Source organism: Trichechus manatus, unplaced genomic scaffold, assembly GCF_000243295.1.
Source record: "Trichechus manatus latirostris isolate Lorelei unplaced genomic scaffold, TriManLat1.0 scaffold00031, whole genome shotgun sequence".
In the NCBI taxonomy this organism is placed as follows: Eukaryota; Metazoa; Chordata; class Mammalia; order Sirenia; family Trichechidae; genus Trichechus; species Trichechus manatus.
The window spans coordinates 9,280,889-9,298,798 of NW_004443967.1; positions in this window are offsets into that span (position 1 = coordinate 9,280,889).

Here is a 17,910-nt window from a genome sequence, read left to right on the forward strand (position 1 = left end):
ATTTTTACATCTTTTCATCTATCCTACCCACCTAATTCTTGCATTGTTATTAAGGGATGAAATTGCCCAGAGGTGAGCAATGAAAGGGAGGAAGAGGAGAAAAAAACGTGAACAAATCCACAAACCACACATGCCTCTCCTAAGCAGTCAAGTAAGAACTGGCTGGCTCAGAAAAGATGGTAGTGGACAACATAGACAAACACAGTTGATTTCTCTTAATTGTTATTTCAGTGTAAATGTACTATTAATTTCGTGAAGGTGTTATGGATTGAATTGTATACCCCCAAAAACGTGTGTCAATTTGGCTAGGCCATGATTCCCAGTATTGCGCGATTGTCCACCATTTTGAGATCTGATGTGATTTTCCTATGTGTTGTAAATCCTACCTCTATGATGTTAACGAGGCAGGATTAGAGGCAATTATGTGGACTCAATCTACAAGATTAGGGTGTATCTTGAGTCAATCTCTTCTGAGACGTAAAAGAGAGAAGCCAGCAAAGAGACAGGGGGAGCTCTTATCACCAAGAATGAAGAACCAGGAGGGGAGTGCATCCTTTGGACCCAGGGTGCCTGCACTGAGAAGCTCCTACACCAGGGGAAGATTAAAGACAAGGACATTTGCCCAGAACTGACAGAGAGAGAAAGCCTTCCCCTAGAGCTGGCACCCTGAATTTGGACTTCTAGCCTCCTAAACTGTGAGATAATAAATTTCTGTTTGTTAAAGCCATCCACTTGTGGTATTTTTGTTATAACAGCACTAGATAACTAAGACAGAATTTGGTACCTGTGATGGTTGAGATTGTGTGTCAACTTGGCTGGGCCATGATCAGTGTTTTAATGTAATTACTCCCATGATTGAATATACTGTGAGTAGCCAATCAGATGAAAGGGAGTCTCCTTGGGGGTGTGGCCCACATCTGTATATAAGCAGACGTTCTGGCTTTTTGCTCTCTCTGGATCCTGCAGCTGCTTCCTGTCGTCTCATCCCCCGTTCTTGGGACTTGAGCTGTCAGCTTATCTGCTGAACCTGAGATTCGTTGATCTGCATAGCCTGTAAGCCAACCTGCCGATCTTGGGTTTGCCAGCTTCTGCAGCTGTGTGACTTGGGAGAGGCCTCTACCCTGATCCACGGACTTGGGACGTTCTAGCCTCTACAATCACATGAGCTGTTTCCTTGATATAATCTCTCTTTCTATATATATATATATTTATACACTTTACTGGTTTTGCTTCTCTAGAGAACCCAGCCTAAGACAGTACTGACAGTGGGGTGCTGGTCTAACAGATACCTAAAATGTGGAAGCTGTTTTGAAGCTGTGAATGGATAGAGGCTGGAAGAATTTTAAAGTGCCTAATAGTAAAAGCCTAGATTGCCTTGAAGAGACTGTTGGTGGAATTATGGACATCAAAGACAACTCTGGTGAGGACTCAGAAGGAAATGAGGAGAGCTGTTACACTAGAGACGGCACAGACAGTGAGAAGCAGCAGCAGAACCAGGAGACCAACACAAGACAGCACTGGAGCTGACCTACAGAACGAGAGAGCTGAGTGCCTTCTGGCTGAAGTTTACTGGCAGAGTGAGGTACCTCCAGGCACTTATTGGTGGAGCTAAAGAACTTTGGAACATTTGCCCCAGCAGGGCAGATGTGGGTGGCGAGGCCCGAGGAGCTGAGGCCTAGAAACCAGGAAGCAGAAGTTGAAGAGACAAGGAACACAGGAAGCAGAGCTGCCTCAGTCTCAAAGGGTAGGGCCATGACCTCTGGGGTCTCAAAGAGTGGAGCTGTGGCTTCTGGGGTTTCAAGGGGTAGGGCCACAGCCTCCTAGGTTTCAAAGAGTCAGATCTTCACCAACTCAGTTCCAGAGTGTGGGGCTGCCATTCATGAGTGCCAGTGGGATGGGGCCGTATCCGCAACCCAAAGCTGAGGGGACAGGGCTGCCATGTCCAAGGGACAGAAGAACAGGGCCTGCCAGAGCCAAGGGGGTGGAGAATGTGGCCAGTACCCTGAGTCTGGAGGGCAGGGCCATTGAATAAATGGTCTCAGAGAAAAGATTATTTTCAAGACTTGAGAGCTAATGTAATGTGTTCTGCTGACTTGCTTGGTGCCTATTATCCCTTCTTTCCCTCCAATTTCTCCCATTTGTAATGGAAATGTCTACCTTGTGCCTGTTCCACCATTGTACTTTGCAAGCAGATAACTTGTATTCTAGATTTCACTGATGAAGAGGAATTTTGCAGAAGATGAGATTTTGGACTTGGAGTTGATTTAAGACTTTTAGGATGGTACGATGGGGTGAATGTGTTTTACGTGTCTCAAGGACATGAATTTTTGGGGGCCACAGGGTGGAATGTTATGGATTGAACTCTGTCCCCCACCAAAATGTGTATCAACTTGGCTAGGCCATGATTCCCAGTATTGTGTGGTTGTCCACCATTTTGTGATCTGATGTGATTTTCTTATGTGTTGTAAATCCTGCCTCTATGATGTTAATGAGGCAGGATTAGAGGCGGTTAGTGAATGAGGCAGGACTCAATCTACAAGTTCAGGTTGTGTTTTGAGTCAATCTCTTTTGAGACATAAAAGAGAGAAGTGAGCAGAGACAGGGATGCTTCATGCCACTAAGAATGAAGAACCAGGAGGGGAGCACGTCCTTTGGACCCAGGGTCCCTACACTGAGAAGCTCTTAGACCAGGTGAAGATTGATGACAAGAACCTTCCCCCAGAACTGATAGAGAAGGCCTTCCCCTAGAGCTGGCACCCTGAATTTGGACTTTTAGCTTGCTAGACTGTGAGATAATAAATTTCTGTTTGTTAAAGCTCCACTTGTGGTATTTCTGTTATAACAGCATAATATAACTAAGACAAAAGGCATTAGTGTAGAAAACTTAACAATACAATTTAGATAGACATAAAGATAAATGATATTAGGATGAAGAAGAATCAATACTTTTCCCCCTAATCCCTAGGAGACTATAATTGTACCAATACAGCTTTGACAAAGAAATGATTTCTGAATGCATAATGCAATTGGAAGTCTGAATGCAAAGCTACTGGAATGATCTTGATTCGAAGGTAAGATGAGAGACATATAAATAACTCAAGCCTCAATAGTTGCACACTGAGATTACTGCTCATAAGGAAGATGTATAGCCATTCGGGGGAGTATTCACTATGAGGTATTTCTTTCCATGTTGGGTTTTCTTCCTTCTTTTACATATTAGAATCTGAATCCTACATTCCATCCTAGCAGGTTAACAGAGACAATGATGCAAATTCTCCAGTAAACCTGATGAATTTAGGAGCGGAAGGAAATTAATTTAGGCTGAAGGAGGCTATAGAAAAGGTTTTCCTCCCAGCTCCCTGTGGCAGGCCTGTCCCTTTCATTCAGTCATTCACAAACATTTCTGTGTTCAGGCACTGTGCTGGAGCTACACGGTTTCCATTCCATTGCCGTGTCGGCATTAAACAATGCACCACACAAGCCAAGGCACGACAAGCACTATGAAGGAAAGTACTGGGTGCTATCAGAGGGCACTAGTGACTCAGTGGTTAAGAGCTCGGCTGTTAACCAAAAGGTTGGCAGTTCAAATCCACCAGCCTCTCCTTGGAAAAACTATGGGGCAGTTCTCTGTCCTGTAGGGTCACTATGAGTTGGAATCAACTCAACAGCAACAGGTTTGGTTTGTTTTTTTATGAGAGGGCAAGAAGCCCTGGGGTCTCAGTGGTTAAAGCGCTTGGCTGCTAACCAAAAGGTCAGAAGTTCGAACCCCCTAGCCACTCCATGGGAGAAAGAGGTAGCAGTCTGCTTCTGTAAAGATTGCAGCCTTGAAAACACTACAGGGCAGTTCTACTCTGTGCTATACGGTTGCTATGAGTCCAAATCGACTTGATGGCTATGGGTTTTGGGATGAGAGGGCATTACAGAGAAAAAATATTTTACTTTAGGGGATCAGAGATACTCGTAAAAAAGCGTGTTTGTACTAAGACAAAAGGATATATAAAAGTTAGCCAGACAACAAGTTAGGAAGAGGGTATTCCATGCACAAGAGAGAAGGAGTGTGACATCTAGGATCTGAAAGAAAGGTAGTGAGTGTCATAAAGGGGAGGGAGAGGGGTATGGCATGTTCTGGAAAGGTAGGAAAGGGCACAGTTATGCATAGACTTGTAAGTCCTGTTGAGGATTTGTATTTCATCAGACTCATGGCAACCCCATGTGTGTCAGAGCAGAACTGTGCTCCACAGGGTTTTCAATGGCTGGTTTTTCAGAAGTATATTGCCAGGACTTTCTTCTGAGGCACCTCTAGGTGGACTTGAACCTCCAACCTTTCAGCACAACCCTAATCCTGAACATTCACTTTCCTGGTTAACATCATTCATCTCCAGATAAATGCTTCTCTACACCCTACATCCTCAAACAAAAAGCGACCACATCTGGATGCCATAAAGTTTTGTGGGTGGTACTCACCAGCAACATAAGAGACAGATACTGTTTCAGAGTATATGGAGGATTTGAGCAACAGAAGCACTTAAGAGACAGAAGACAAATTAACTTCACAAATCCTTTCCACTTGGCATAATGCCATAGATTCTTACATAATAAAGTATTATTTCCCAATTGTGCCAAGTGTCCATTTTCATGTTTTAATTCATGGTCCTGGAGGTACTCACTGTGTTAAAGTAATATGATTTAATTTAGACAAGATATGAGATACACTGGAAGAGTTAAGTGAAATGCTAGAAGAGCCTTAAATATAAGTAAATTGTGGCCTTCTGCAGAAAATGAAATTACTTTTGCATTGCACTATCCACCGTTATTTGGTATGAACTATTGCTTACAAAAGAAAACCAAACAGATTTAAGTTTGTCTATTTCATTTTTTAAAGGATTAGATTTTTTTTAATTCTTAAGAACATTTTTTTCTAAAGTAAAAGAAACTACATGTAAAATATGCAACAAAAGAAAGATACGAGAAAATTCAAACAATAAAACAAAAACATTTGCATGGCTATGAAGAAGATTCATGTACAAAGTTTCCCCAAACTAATTTCTGTAGAGACTTTTATTTTTTAGCACAAGGTATATATATTTATGAAGCGGAGTTAAGCAAAGAACATTCACAGATCCTAGAGAAAGATAATATAGACAAGTTTATTATTTATCTCTTGATTGAGAAAGATTTTGACTGTTGTTTTTTGTTTTAAATTTTTTTTATTGTACTTTAGATGAAGGTTTACATAACAAATAGTTTCTCGTTAAACAGTAAGTATACATATTGTTTTATGACATTGGTTAACAACCCCATGACATGTCAACCCTCTCCCTTCTCGACCTTGGAGGACTTTTTTGTTTCGGTGAAAATATACATAGCCAAAGATACACCATTTCAAAAGTTTCTACAAATACAATTCAGTGACATTGATTACATTCTTCCAGTTGTGCTGTTATACTCACCATCCTTCTCCAAATTACTCCATCACCATTATCTTCAACTCACTGCCCCCTAGGCTTCCCATCAAACCCCTTGAGTTGCTGTTGTCAATTTGATTTCACATAGATAATTTTTTTGTACCTTAGATAGTTTATAGAACAAATAGTTTCTCATTAAACAGTTAGTACACATATTGCCCTATGACAATGGCTAAAAACCCTACGACATGTCAACACTGTCCCTTCTCAACCTTGGGTTCCCTATAACCAGCTTTCCTGTCCCCTCCTGCCTTCTAGTCCTTTTCCCTGGACTGCTGTGCCTCATTAGTCCCATTTTGTTTTATGGGGCTGTCCAATCCCTGGCTGAAGGGTGAAACTCGGGAGTGACTTCACCACTGAGCTAAAGGGTGTCCAGGGGCCATACTCTCAGGTTTCTCCAGTCTGTCCGGCCAATAAATCTGGTCTTTTTTGTGAGTTAGAATTTTGTTCTACATCCTTCTCCAGCTCTGACGAGGACCCTCTCTCTGTTGTGATCCCGGTCAGAGTAGTCAGTGGTGGTAGCCAGGCACCATCTGGCTGTACTGGACTCAGTCTGGTAGAGGCTGTGGTGGCTGTGGTCCATTAGTCCTTTGGACTAATCTTTTCCTTGTATCCTGTTTATAGAGAGATTTTTAGTCATTGTCTTAGGCTGGGTTGTCTAGAGAACCAAAACCAGTGAAGTGTATATATATATATATAGAGAGAGAGAGAGATTTATCTCAAAGAAATGGCTTATGTGGTTGTAGAGGCTGGTAAGTCCCAAGTCCATGGGTCAGGCGTCAGGCTGGAGTCTTCTCCTGACTTACATAGCTGCAGGGGCTGACGAATCCCAAGATCAGAAGGCAATACCGCAGGCCACTGGCTCAAGTCCCAAGAACTGAATGTCAGATGATGACAAGCCAGATGCAGGATCCAGGGCAAACACGCAAGATTTGTCAGAACGTCCATATACATATTGGACGCAGGCCACACCCCCAAGGAAACTCCCTTTACAACTGATTGGCTGATCACATCAGCTCACATCATGGGGGATAATACATCATTACATAACTGCCAAAGTCTGTCAATATATAACTGCCAAACTGCATTATTACATAACTGCCAAACTACTGAGAAGCATGGTCCTGCCAAGTTGACATACAACCTAAACCATCACAGTCGTTATAGATCAGGATATAATCTGGAAACATTTTTTAACAAACTGAATAACATGCTGCTGTTTTATTGTCTTTATTATATCCCAGGATTGAAGAATTTGAAAGAAAAATACTTAAAAATATTATATGGCTTTAGCTATTGCTTTAGGGACACTGAGACTCATGATATGATAGCAATTTATATAACAAAATTAAAACGCTTTGTACTGTTTTCTGTGATAATAATAACTGATCATATATGAACCAAATTCATAAAAATGTTTTAACATGATATTTTAAATCCATGATTCATTTCTGATCTAAGTATTCCTTTAAGAATTTAATTGACAATTCCAGTTGCTACTACCTTAGCAGAACATAGTTTCTCAACTTCGAAATTAATGAACACCAATCTACGAATCACAGTGTCTCAGGAAAGGTTGTCTAGTTTGTCACTACTCTCAATAGAACACAATTACGTGACAATCTTGATCACAGCAACATAATTAGTAATTTACTTAAATGAAGGCAAGAAAATTAACATTTATGAAGTAAATATAATTTATAAATTACGTATGACTTTATTTTATTACTTATGTGAATATTGCCAGGCCATTGAAAGAGCATCCAAACATACACAATAATAGTTAAACTCAGTCTTCTTTGATATTTTACCATAACTTCACACCTATTATTTTGTTATCATAAAAAGGTGTATTTGTCAAGGTAGAAGGATAGGAAACGTTTTATTTAACAGTTGGTTAGCTGAATATATAACGTTTAAATATTTGGACATACAGTTGTGTCTCCATTTGCACTCTTCCTGCAAATTTTAAAAGTGGGCCTGGGGAGGAGGCCAGGATGTAAGAAGCCAGAGGACTGGAAGGGCCATCCATGTGGATGGTGAAGTTTGCCTCATGAGAATGATGGCAGAAGTAGGGTGGAGAGAAAGGTAATCCAGAAATGAAAGTGATGGGGGTGGTGATGACCAGGAGATAGTCACTATGAGGAGGTGGGGTAGAAAACCACAATAGTGTGAGTCTCAACAGAGCTCACAAGAGGGAAAGGGAAGAATGGAATGGAAGCAGCTTTGGGAACAAGGAGGACACCACCACCACCTCCCTACTCTGAGGAATATATGTTGTTATGTTCTTAGGTGCCGACAAGTCGGTTCCAACTCACAGCAACCCTATGTACAAAAGAACGAAATACTGCCTCGTGCTGCACCATCCTCACAATCGTTGTTGTGTTTGAGCCCATTGTTGCAGCCACTGTGTCAATCCATCTCGTTGAGGGTCTTCCTCTTTTTTGATGACCCTCTATAGGGTCATATAGGAATATATAGGATATGAGAAAAAAGTTTCCCCTTGAAAGGTGATAGGGGAAGCAGTGCTCAGGGGACAGCTAAGTTCAGGGTCAGGCAAGGACCTGGAGGGAATGTTTGAACAAAAATACATAGAAGGATGTACTGATCGTGGAGCAGGAATTCTAGAAGGCACAGTGAAAGGGGTTGTGGGGGAAGAGAAGGGTAAGGATTCTATCAGGAGAGGATTACAAAGAAGTTCGGAGGTGAGAATTCAGAAATTAAGAGTCATTGTTTGCATTTTTGGTGATGAAACCATGTGGAGAGGTACGGTGCAACCCATCCTGATGGAGTCGTAGAGGAAGGGATCACCTGGGCCTAACATGGTTCGGCTGTGGCCTGGAAGGGAGACTTTCCTGGATAGTGAAATGCAGCGGCATTGACAGGTGCCATGGGCATCTCAGTGGCTGGCAGCAGTGAGCACAATGCACCTTCTTCTTCATGGCCAATCAATCCAAGCAAGTCTCATTGGCATTCCTGCGGTTGCCTGCAATGCTTTGTGATCTTGGGGACAACCCTCTCAATGGATTAGCCCGGGTGGGGCCCACGGTGCTTTTTAAAGGCCACATCGATCATTTGGTGCCCTGGTGGCATGGTGGTTAAAAGTTCAGCTGCTAACCAAAAGGTTGGCAGTTCGAATCTACCGGTCGCTCCTTGGAAACCCTATGGGGAGGTTCTACTCTCTCCTACAGGGTCGCTATGAGTTGGAATTGACTCGTAGGCAATGGGTGGTAATCACTGGGTAGAAGTAGGTATCCATCTCCTTGTATTTAAGAAGGGTTAGAGGCAAGTGGGTCTCAACTTCCGTTTGTCTCACATACAATCAGCACTTTCATACATTATACCCCAAATTGCCTTTCTTGCTATAAAGTCGAACATTTCAAGCTTTGGCCCAGTGGTGCCTCCTGCCAGCCAACAGATCAGTTTTGGCAGCATCTCTGTCTTCATCTGGTCAACAGTATACATTTATGAAAATTGCATGTTTTTGCCTTACTGTTTTATAGAAATGAGTAGAAAATGGAAAACTGAGTGAACGAATACCAGTGATTTAAAAAAAAATGCTTGGGATCTGTACAGTTAACCCAGGTTAGATACAGCTGGAAACCATTAGAGTGCTGCAGGCAGGGACTCTGGTCTCCATCAGCTAGTCCCTGGACTCAGCCAGTCATTCACGTGTTTAAGTTATAATGTAAAATAACATTATGTTCAAAAGGCAATCAAATATTGTCAAAGACTGCCCAAAAGGACAGTTCTAATCGAGGATTTTATAACATTTTTAGCTTTCTGAGAACAGAACAGGCTTTTATAACCATGTGGATCCATGTTCAACTTTCATGCATTCCATTGTCCCAACACATTTTGAGGAACGTGTTTTGTAAGGAAGCAGAGCCTGCCCATGCAGTCATTAAACCAAAAAAGACCAAACCCACTGCCGTCGAGTAGATTCCAACTCATAGTGACTCTACAGGACAGAGTAGAACTGTCCTATAACGTTTCCAAGGAGTTGCTGGTAGATTTAAACTGCTGACCTTTTGGTGAGCAGCTGAGCTCTTAACCACTGCACCACCAGGCAGTCATTAGAGACTCCAAATGGAAACCTCTTTCCTGGAGCATGAGGGCTCCAAGGTGGCAGTGTAAGCATTACTCTTACATCCTGGCCTTCTCCCCAGGCCCAATTTTAATATTTGCAGCAAGAGTGCAAATGGAGACACAATTGTATATCCAAATATTTAAACGTTATATGTTCAGCTAACAAACTGTTAAATAAAACGTTTCCTATCTTCCTACCTTGACAAACCACCTTTATATGTGCACCTACTATGCATATATTGTGTACATATAAGGTACCAGGTCCACACCATGGTTTCTTTCACCCAGCATGACTCAGAACTACCCCTAAAGCCAAGGCCGAGAAGGAGTCTGGGGGTTGTGATGGCCAAAGCATCAGCCAGCATCTCCATGTGGCCCAGAAGACCATGATAATAATAATATCAATACCATTAAGTTGATAAATAACAGTGGTAATAGTAAGACCAAACATTCACTGCATGCTAACTACAAGCTAGACACTGTGCTAAGCATTTTCAAGGGATTATCCCACTTAATTCTCACAAGAACCTAGTGAGATGGAGTTTTTACAGATGAGGAAACTGAGGCTAAGAGAATTTAAGGAAATTCTCCAGGTCAGAAGTGAGAGGAGCTGGAATGTAAGCATAGGAAATCTGACTCCAGGGCCTGGGCACGCGTCCATCTTGTGCCACTGCCCAGAGTGGGCCCCACAGGGCAGCAGATGAAAGCAGGCCTGGTCAGCGACTAGCAAACATCCCTGGAGGAGCCTCAGGTGGCTGGCCAGCAGGAGGATGGCCACTTCTGGAGGCTGCCTAGTATGATGGAAGAGCAGTGCTTGGGGGTCAGACAGATACTACCCACCTCAGAGAACTGCCGGGGGCATCACCTGTAGTGCTGAGGGCCAATCCCCTTCTCTCCAACATGCTCTTTCCAAGGCAGAGCTCTCGATAGTCCCTAGAGACAATTGGAATTGGCCACTCCCACAACCATGTGCACGTCTTTCTTCTCCAGTCAGCTCTCCCCCTTCATCATCTTCTAAAAGGTCCTCTCTTCCCTCTCTCTTCCCCATCCTTTTCCCCTGCCTTATCCTTCCAACAACATCTACAAGTAATGCTAAAGCTTAGCCCTTAGGAATATAGAGATAATAGATATCTGATGAAGAGTTGAGCAGCAACTTTTCGCAGCTGGATTCCAATTTATTGCAGATCCAAGCTGGGTTCCATTAGACCTGCCTAGGGTTTGGTCACACTCACTCCAGGCATGGACTGTTGGTAGCCTAGCCAACAGCAGTCTTCTTCCCCAAGTGCCTCTACTAACTTGTAGCAGGCATCAAACAACCACAGGCTCCAGGAAAAGCCCTACAGGATGAATCTTGATTTGCCAAGCCATCAAGGTCATTCCAGTGATTGCCTGAGGAACAGGCCTATGCTCAATTTGGGCTGGCCAAGTCATGAGGACAAGACTACTGGAGACCTGAGGGATGCAAGGAAGGACTGCCCTCTTCTGGGAGGATGGGAAAGCTTGGGGCTGCAGCAATCATCATACACCGTTTAGGGACAAGCCTGAGGACAGAAGCCAACATGCTGAAGTTGGCAGAGCAGGAAGCTGGAATGGGCCTGGCTTCTCAATGACATTTCTGAAAGCAAATTATCCAACCCCAAAACTGTCTTACCTCCAGACGTCCTGCTGTGTGAGATTGTAAGTCCCCTTGAGGCTTGAGTCATTTTCAGTCGACTCCTCCATTACATGCAGCTGAATGCACTCCTGATACAACAGCCCAGCAGCAGCTGGTGGCCCTGGCCACCAGTGGGATATTTACCAGATACAAATCTGCACCACAAGAGGCAGCAGACTGGGGGTGCTCTAGAGAACTTAACTAGCCCAGTTACTACCACCTCAGACCTACGGGCAAAATGAAGTGACTAAATGGGAAATTATATGATGAACTTTCCATGAGGCCAGGAAAAGTGTCAAAGTGCTTTACAATCAAACCTAATTGAAAACAACAGCTCTTTAATCTAAATTTACAACATAATCAGCCTTCTGATTACCTAATTATAATTAAATTAGATTGGCAGTGTATTTCATATATGCTAATTGAAAGCACTAAAAGAAAAAGCTGCATTTAATAACTGTTGTGTTTGTTCGCTCCCTGTCAGAGCCAAATAGGAAAGAAAGCTCCCTGGGCTGTAAGCTTGGAGACCTAGGTTCTAGTCCCACCTCTGCTCAAAATGGCTATGTGGCTGTAGGTGGGTCACTTAGCCCTTCTGAGTCTGTCTCTGTTTCATCTGTAAGATTCCAACTAAAGGGGTTATTTTAGGGAAAGCACTTGGAGTTACACAAATTGTCATCATTTGATTAATTTTGCCTGTTCTTGAACATCATGTAAATGAAATCATACGGTATGTACTTTTTTGTGTCTGGTAAGAAGTCTGCTACATTTTTATAGGGCATTTTATTGCTAAAGAAATAACAAGATTGCACAGGCAGGAAGTTGGCTTGTGAAAGCTGTACAGCCTCTAAGCTGTAAGCCACTCCAGAGGGTGGAGTCAGATCATAAAGAGTAACGGACCAGGGAGCTCCTCCCAGAAATCAGAATGAGGTCTCCTGGAGGGGCTTCCCCCACCCATGGTCACACCTGCCCCAAGTCTAGCTGGCAGGCTCTCACAGTTGCCAGCAGCCCGTGGCGCCTCTGTGCCTTCCATTCTTCCCTTTTCTGAATACATGTGTGTGCTGTAAATATGCTGCTTCTGCTCTACCTTTGTCGATTTGGTGTGGGGGGGGGGAGAAACAGGTCACTTGTACTTTTAGTTTATAAGTCACCAAAGCAAAAGAAGCCACCTCCAGACTTGAGAGAGAGGACTGCACATCACCTGGAAGTCCCCTGCTTTGAGCTGGACTCAATGACCTGAAAGGTCATTGGGTTATCTCCTTGGGAGGAGGGAGGCAAAGAAAGGTGTACACAGATATTTAGCTGGTCAACAAAGATACGTGACCCCTTTCTGGAGTGTAGAATTGTCACTAGGAGGTGGCTGCCCAGCCAGGGACTACATTTCCCGGTCCCTTAAAAAATTTTTTTTAATTGAGATAAAATTTACATAATACAAGATTAGCCATGTTAAAGTGAACAATTCCGTGGCATTTAGTGCATTCACAACATCGCACAACCATCTCCTGTATCAAGTTCAAAAACATTGTCATCACCCCAAAAGAAAACCCCGTGCCCATGGCAGTCACTCCCCATTCTCCTTTGCCACCTGTCCCTGGCAACCACCAATCTTTCTGTCTCTATGAATTTACCTATTCTGGATATTTTATGTAAGTGGAATCATACAATACATGACCTTTTGTGTCTGGCTTCTTTCACTTAGCACATTGTTTTTGAGGTCCATCCACATTGTAGCAAGTATCAGTACTTTATTCCTTTCTAAGGCTAAATACTGTTCCATTGTATGGGTACAGCACATTCTCTTTATCCATTCATCCGTTGATGGACATCTGGGTTGTCTCCACCTTTTGGATATTGTGAACAGTGCTGCTACGAGCATGCGTGTACAAGTATTCATCTGAGTCCCCGTTTTCAATTCTTTGGGGTGTATACCTACGAGTGGAATTGCTGGGTCATATGGTAATTCTGGAGCCCTGGTGGCACAGTGATCAAAGCATTTGGCTGCTAACCAAAAGGTCTGCGGTTCAAACCCACCAGCCCCTCTGCAGGTGAAAGATGTGGCAGTCTACTTCCATAAAGATTATAGCCTTGGAAACCCTAGTGGGCAGTTCTACTCTGTCCTATAGGGTCACTATGAGGGCAGTTAGTTTTTTTATGGTAATTCTATGCTTAACTTTTTGAGGAACCACTAAACTGTTTTCCCAATATCAGCCCCCTTGCAATCTAGTGGGATCATGTGACTGACGACTCATTCTTTCCACTGGCGAGTGAATGGAAATGATCTTTGTCACTTCTGGGCAGGAGGGCTTCCCCAGAGTCTCTGCCCATCTGTGGCCGAGTGCAGAGGACTCCAAGGATCTACAGGAGGGAGGAGCCACGAGATGGAGGGGCCCTGGGCCCTAGATGAAGGAACAACCACACACATGATTCTGGTGGATTTCAAAGCTCTCAGATCCCTTTACTTGTTAACTCAGTCCAGCCTAGTTTAGCACTCCAATCTCTTTCTGATTCCAAGGTGGTGATTGTTAACTGCCATGGAGTCGATTCCGACTCATGGCAATCCCATGTGTGCCGAGTAGAACTGCTCCATAAGGTTTTCACGGCTGTGACCTTTTGGAAGCAGATCACCAGGCCTTACTTCCAAGGCATCTCTGGGTGTGTCTGAACTACCAACAACACTTTACTTACTTGCGCCACTCAGGGACTCCTGATTCCAAGGTAACCCACCCCCATCACAGTTGAGCTTGTGGTCCAGGCACTTGAAGTGGAGACAGGCAGCCAGACTTCTCCCTCTTCTTCTTCCTCCTTCCCTCATCTGGGAGTGGAAGGGAGCTTGGTCTGCCTCTGGGCCACCTTCTTCAGCTTCTCAGGAATTGGGGGCTGGGAGTCAGAAATTGGGAAACAGACAGAGGTCCCCTGGTAGAGCTGGGCACTCTGCAGTCCTCTCTGGGTTGCTAGGTGCTGCTTGTCTGTTAATGCCTAGTAGGGGAAAGCTTCTAGGTACTGGTGCCTTGATTCACCTGGATCCCAAAGGGGCCCTCCTTTGCCCAGTCCCCTGATGTGAGCCCTCTGGTTCCACCCCACAACCCAGCTCACTCCCCCACTAGCAGTACATCTACAGCCTTGGGCTGCTGGGTCCTTTTGCCCCAAGGCAGCTACCTCCCGCCATGTCTCCTTAGAAGCTCACACACGTGGGTGTGCAGGGCCACACATGAGTGGACAGGTGCCTGCAGCCCTGCTCTCTACCCTGCCGTTTCTCTCCAGCCGTCTTCTCCCCTGCTTGTCCATAGCCCCAGCACTATCTGATTGAGGATAGGGTGCCAGGCGCCTCCTCCTACAAGTACCCCCAGTCCCTACAAGAGACTCTTTTCCAGCCTTCCCCTTTCACTGGGAGGGAGAGAACACAAAGAAGCAGTTTCCCACCTGCACCTTGGGGAGGAGAGGAAATTTCCCCTCACTGCCCTCCCCACAAGACCCAGGACAGGGTGATTCCCTGTCCTCATTGCCTTGGGCCCAGAGCCTATCAAACAACCAAGCACTTCTTGATCTTCTGATCAAAGCTTCCAGGCTTAGAAGCTCTGGCAAGCACAATAAACCCAGAGACCTAGTGAAAACCAGGCTCTTAGCACAGTGCTAGGACTAAAATGATTGGTTCCTCTCTCTCCTCTTCCCTTCTTCAATTCTTCTAGTGGCTGAAGGAATATAAACTGAATTGACTGCATATGACTTCCAAGAAGTGGTCGTTAAAGAAAGAGGCAGGATCTTCCCTTCTTGATGGCTAGAAGGTGGATACAATGGCTGGAGCTGCAGCAGCTATCTTGGGCTATAAAGTAGATGCTACTTGATAAATGTGGCAGAGCAACAGAGTAGAAGGAGTCTGGGTTCCTGATCATCACTAAACTGCCTTTCCAGCCCTGGGCTGCCTGCCTGTGGTTTATTTATGTGAGGGAGAAGCATACTTTAGCTTGTTAAACCATTCTTCAAATTTTCTGCCTCTCACAGCCAAATGTCATCCTAATAGTCTGGCTCTGAGCTTGAGGCCTGATCTTTCTTTGTTTAGATTATTTTCTTGAGACAGTTAGGATTGAGGTAATTAGAAAGGAAATGAATCACAATGCAAATAGAATTATGAACAATATTCTTTAAACCTGTCTACACAGCTTAAAGCCTCTCTCCACCACAGGTGCTCATGCTTTACAGAAAGCTCACAGGTTAAAACTTGGTCTCTTAAGATTCGCTAGCTGTGTAACCTTGGGCAAGTTACCTCATGCCGTAGTCTTCCAGTGCTACTATAACAGAAATACCACACATGGATGGCTTTGACAAACAGAAATTTATTCTCTCATAGTCTTGGAGGCTAAAAGTCCAAATTCAGGGTGCCAGCTCCAGGGGAAGGCTTTCTCTCCCTATCAGCTCTGGAGGAACATCCTTGTCATCAATCTTGCCCTGGTCTAGGAGCTTCTAAGCACAGGGAACCCTGGGTTCTTCATTCTTGGTGGTAGGAGGTCCCTCTCCTCTCTGCTCACTTCCCTCTTTTACATCTCAAAAGAGTTTGACTCAAGACGCAACCTGCCTCATTAACATAACTGCCTCTAATCCTGCCTCATTAACATCATAGAAGTTAGGATTTACAACACATAGGATAAAAACATCATATCACAAAATGGAGGACAACCATAGAATACTGGGAATCATGGCCTAGCCAAGTTGACACATTTTGGGGGGACACAATTCAATCCATGACACCCCACCTCCCTTAGGTTTGTTTCATTAAGTAAGAATAGTAATGCCTGCCTTGCAGAGTTCATGTAACAAATTTTTATTGTACATCCACTATCTGCATGACATTGTGCTGGAGATACCATAGAACAAAAGACAAACTAGGCCTCAGCCTTCACAGGGCTTAAAGTCCAGTGGTGGAGAGGTGATAAAGAGCAAATAAATAAAACAATCATATAAACGGAAGGCTGTAACAGAGAACAACAGAGTACGGGAGTGCCAAGAACTTGGGACTCATCCACGCTAAGGGCTAAAGAATGGCCTCGTGTAAAGCTCTGAGCATGCTGGCTGGTTAATGCCATAGCTCTGGCCCAGAAGCCGTCAAGCCAGCTCCCCGCAGAGAGGCCCGCCATTATACAAAGTCTAAGTGGCCCCACTGTGCTGCTCATGCACAGCCCCAACCAGGGTCATCCAATCTGTGTTTTTTTCTGTCCGTCTGAGGATGGACAGAGGGCAGAATGGACAGACAGAAGGCCTCACAGACTGCTAGCAGAGAAAGCTACTGGCTGCAGAGACCCTGCCTGGCACAGGCCCTGCAGGAGCTGGCTTTGTTCCTTTGCCTAATGGGCACCACCTGGGTTCCAGAGAATGCAACTGGCATCAATTAGTTCTCATTGAGCCCAAGCTGGAGCGGTACCCTGGCTCCCTCCTGGGTAGTGGCGTCGGGAAAGCAGCAAGCTCCTGGGCTCTGTGTCCTAACCACCTCAATGGGTGACCTTTTCCTGAACAGCCGGGGCCCATCAGGCCCCCAGCTGCCATGAGCACGGGAAGCCTGGCTCTCAGAGCTAAGTGATCAGACCTTAGTCATGACTGTGTATATGGAGAAGCCTGGTGTGGGCATTGAGGACAACTTAAGCAACAGAGAAACTCTGAGAATTCTAACTTTATGTAGAATTTCATTCAGTACAGAAGGATAAGCTGTCTACAATTGGTGGTATTGCATAGTACCAAGCACTACTACAGAGGCAGACAGTGTGGGAGGGAGCAAATCCCTACTTATTTGGGCAAGTTACTTAACCTCCCTAAGCCTTGGTTGCCCCATTTTAAAATGGACATAATAATAGTATCTACCTCATACAGAGAAGAAGGAAACTAATTAATGAAACGTACTTAAAAGTGTTCAATATATGTCTGCAGTGATTCATCTTCATTCACTTATTCAACAAACGTTTTTGTGTTAGGCTCTGTTCTAAGCTCTGGAAATGCAAAGACAAATAACAAAGCTGCAAGGACTGTTGACAGTCATCTGTTGTGATGACCATTCACTTAAGCCGGGGGAAAGACCTCATGCTCTACCTACTCCACTGTATTAATTAGCGTTTCCTTTGTAACAAACCACGCCAAAACTTCATGGCTTCAAGCAATAAACATTTCTTATTTCTCACGGTTTTGTAGGTGATCTGGGCAGTTCTGGTCTGGCCAGCGTGGCTGGAGCTGGGTGGTCTAGCATGGCCTGCTGAGTCTGGGGCCTCAGGTGGGATGTCTGCAGCCTCTCTCCCCATGGTCTCTCAACCTCCAGGAGGCAACCTGGGCTTGCTCCCTGGGTCCGGATGGTTCCCCACAGTAAGACAGAAGACAAGCTCCAACTCTCCAGTGCTTTTCAAGCTTCTGCTTGCAACACATTTGCTATCGTTCCTTGGCCAAAGCAAGTCACAAAGCCAAGCTCAGAGTCCTATGGTCCATACGGGAGGGGATCACCCAAGGGCATGGATCTAGGGAAGCAAGAACAAATTGGGGGCATCGCTGCAACAATCAGTCCTACTAACCCACTCCCAATTTCCAGAGGAAAAATAAATGATAATAAAGAATTCGAGAGAGAACAAACGGGGACCACTTACTTCTTGTCACAGCGGCGGCGAATGTCGGGGCGGCAGAGACAATAACCAATGCCACAACTCTTACAGAGAAGTGGGGCCAGGAGGGTCACTC